Below are 3,176 nucleotides of genomic sequence, written 5' to 3'. Positions count from 1 at the left end.
AACTAGTAAAATCACACATTTCAGCAGGAAAAAGATGCAAAGGAAGTTGCAGGAAAAGCAAGCCTCCCCAGCAGGAGCTTCCAGCAATTTCTAGTGGGCAGCCTGCCCATCTCTTTCCTCCAGGAGTCCTGTTTACAGGATGCCCACTCGTGTGGGGAATATCTCAATGCACACACATATGCAGAGGAAGAGATTTCTTGGAGGATACATTGATTTCTCAATTTTGTCCAGAACTGGCCCTCCCCCGGCTGTTTCACACACACTCGCTCATTCACTCCCCGGGGCAGTCTGTGGGTCAGCCTGGGAAACAGGGCTACCCCCTGCACTGGGCAGGATGCGGGGTGCAGGCTCTGGCCAGTCTCCAGCAGCACCCCTAAAGGTTCAGAAGACAGTCAGACGGCCAGATGGGGAGTTGGGAGGGCTGGCAGTTCGTTTCTTCCTGACACTAACACTCTGGTTCTTCTTAGAGGGCAGGTGACGCTTTGGGACTAGAAGTCCAGCCTTGGTGGCATGCCAGAGGGTCCAAAGGAATGGCTCTTCCTCTTATTCGACTGGTAGAGAAGCAACAGAAATTGCAGCCTGTTGTCGGCAGGTCGTAAGCGCACTTGGGACTCCAGCCAGACTCCAGTGCAGTCATCTGCAGTTTGCTGACAGCTCCGCCCTGACAGCAGCGCTCACTCAGCTGACGTCTCTCTCCGCTGAGGGCCAGGACCTAGGATACTTGAGTCCTTGTTTTGTCAACAACCCTCCCCCTCTGTGTACTCTCTTGTGGCTGTGTGGTGGACTCCTCATGGAAACACACACACAGTCGCTGCACTGCAAGGACAGTCCCCAAGTGCCAAGGCACAGCCAAGAGTGGCCTGTCCCCACCATGGCATCTGTGATGGGGACCAGGAACTAGAGCACAGGCCTTGTCAGCTCCCCAGCCCACCCCTTCTGAGTCCCCTGTTGAGGACTCCTAGAACTCCAAGACACCCCCAGACCCCCATGGCCCACCCAGAGCCAACAAAGTACTTTTCCATGGACATGCCATGTTGGATTCCTGTGGCCTCTCCACCCCCACCAGCCCGTGCCAGCTTCCTGGGGGCCCTGGCTGGCAAGTTTCACCCCAGAGGTAGCTGCGACATTTCAGTGGCCAGGGCCACTGCCTTCCCTGAATCCTTTGCAGTCGCTCTGCAGCCCAACCTCGTTCCATCCATAACCCCCAGGAGCGGGGGCAGGGCTGGGGGCACAAGGGGCTCTCCGGGCAGCAGCAGGGGGTGGGGCGGGGGGCTCCCCTAACTGCAGAGGCTAGCCTTACACACCCAGCAACACATGTCCCCCTTGACGGCCCGGGCTTTCTCTCGGTGCTTAAAGGCAACCGTGAAAAGAGCAGGGCTGATTCTGGCTGCCGGGCCGTCTCCTGGCAACAGGCCTGGCAGGAGGTCTTTCTTTCTCCCCCCAACCTCCCTTCTCTCCTCCACCACCCCCCTCTCTCTTTCCCCTCCTGTGTCTTGTGTTGTGTATCACTAAAACTTCCCTCCCAGCCACTTCGCAGCCGACAACTAGGCCCTTCTGGGGCCAGTTCCTGAGGAGCAGCTCAGCCACCCCAGGGGTGGGGGCTCCAAGGGGTCAAGCCCCCAGAGGAGGCTTTGTGTTCTGGAAGCAAGGCTTAAACTCAAGTTGGCAACCTTCAGCACGTTCACGAGGGGCAGCCCCCAGCACCCCCTCCCCAGCACTTCTTCCTTCTCTCCTCTCCTCCCCTCTTTTTCAGGGTCTCAGTCTCTTTCTGTTAGTGCCTTAAGCCTGCCAATAGGGCAGGACACAAACAACCCCTCACCTAGAAGCATAAGCCTCTGCTGAAGGCTGGGGCAACCCCGGCCAGAGGCCTGCAGCCAGCTCAGCCCAGTGTCCTGGTCTGCCCTGAAAGGGGAGAGGAACACAAAGGGTGGTGGCCACAGGGATCTCAGGGAGGCAGAGCATCCAATCAATGAGTATCAGGACCAGAGCGAGTTCTCATGTGGCCACTTCAATCTAAAGGGACACTGAGACCCAAAGAGGGTAAGCGCCATGCCCAGGGGCACACAGCCAGTTGGTGGAAAGCTGGGGCTGGAACCCTGGTTTCCTGTTCTCTGACTCTGGGGCTCTTCACCCTCTTTACCGGAGATAAACTGGTGGCGCCCTGAGATCAATGCACCTTCTGGGCCCTGACCTGCCCACAACTACAGCAGTGTCCAAGGCGTGTCTGAACTTGACCCAGCCACTCTAAGGCACTCCCCCACTTCCCTGTACTCTGTAGAACCTCTGACAGGCCTAGACTGGAGAGGTGACCCAGGACCTTTTGTGGCTTCTCTGAACAACTGGGAGACAGTTGGGCTTCCTTGCCCACCTCTCTCCTCTCACCTCTGGGCCAAAGAGGCCTGGTGCCAGGCCACTCTGTCATCCAACACACTCATAAGGCTGGATGGGTGGCACCAATTCTCCTATCTGATACCTCAAGGAAGGAACAGTGAGAGGGGGAATCTCAGTCATGGCCACGGTGGCTTCTAGATGCAACTCCAGGCTCCCCCCAGTTCTGCCAGCTCCAGCCTAGCTCACCCCCGGGGCTCCCAGCCAACCAGCAGGTGCAGGCCACCAAGAAGTTGCCCTGATCACACAGGCTGGCACTTGCAAGACACCCTGACTGCAAGCACTCAGCTCTTGCTCTCCCATGACCCAGTGTTTTCCAGACTTCAGATATTTCCATGCTACCTTCACTCCATAGCTGCACGCAACCTGTTCTATTTTCTTTTTTTTTCCCTTTTTGTCTTTTTTCGTGACTGGCAACTGATCGCAACCCTCAGTGTCACGCCCGTACTGGACCGGGACCGGCCACGGGATCGCAACCCTCGGTGCTGCTCCCGCCCCCGGGCCGGCCCAACCTGTTCTATTTTCTTAATGCTCTTCTTTAAATTGATCTGCATCACTCTTAATAGCTTCAACTGAAAAGGAAACTTTTGATTACGATGATTTTCAACAATGTGATTTCATTCTAACCAGATACTATTGCCCCCCAAGGCTCTGAACGTGTAACCTTCTCTCTTTTTTTTTTTTTTTTGTCTTTTTTTCGTGCCCGGCAACGGATCGCAACCCTCAGTGTCGCGCCCGTACTGGACCGGGACCGGCCACGGGATCGCAACCCTCGGTGTTGCTCCCGC

This window comes from Galeopterus variegatus, unplaced genomic scaffold (genome assembly GCF_000696425.1).
Source record: "Galeopterus variegatus unplaced genomic scaffold, G_variegatus-3.0.2 Scaffold2354, whole genome shotgun sequence".
NCBI classification, from domain to species: Eukaryota; Metazoa; Chordata; class Mammalia; order Dermoptera; family Cynocephalidae; genus Galeopterus; species Galeopterus variegatus.
The sequence above is the reverse complement of the archived record's forward strand: the minus strand, read 5'-3'. Positions refer to the sequence as shown.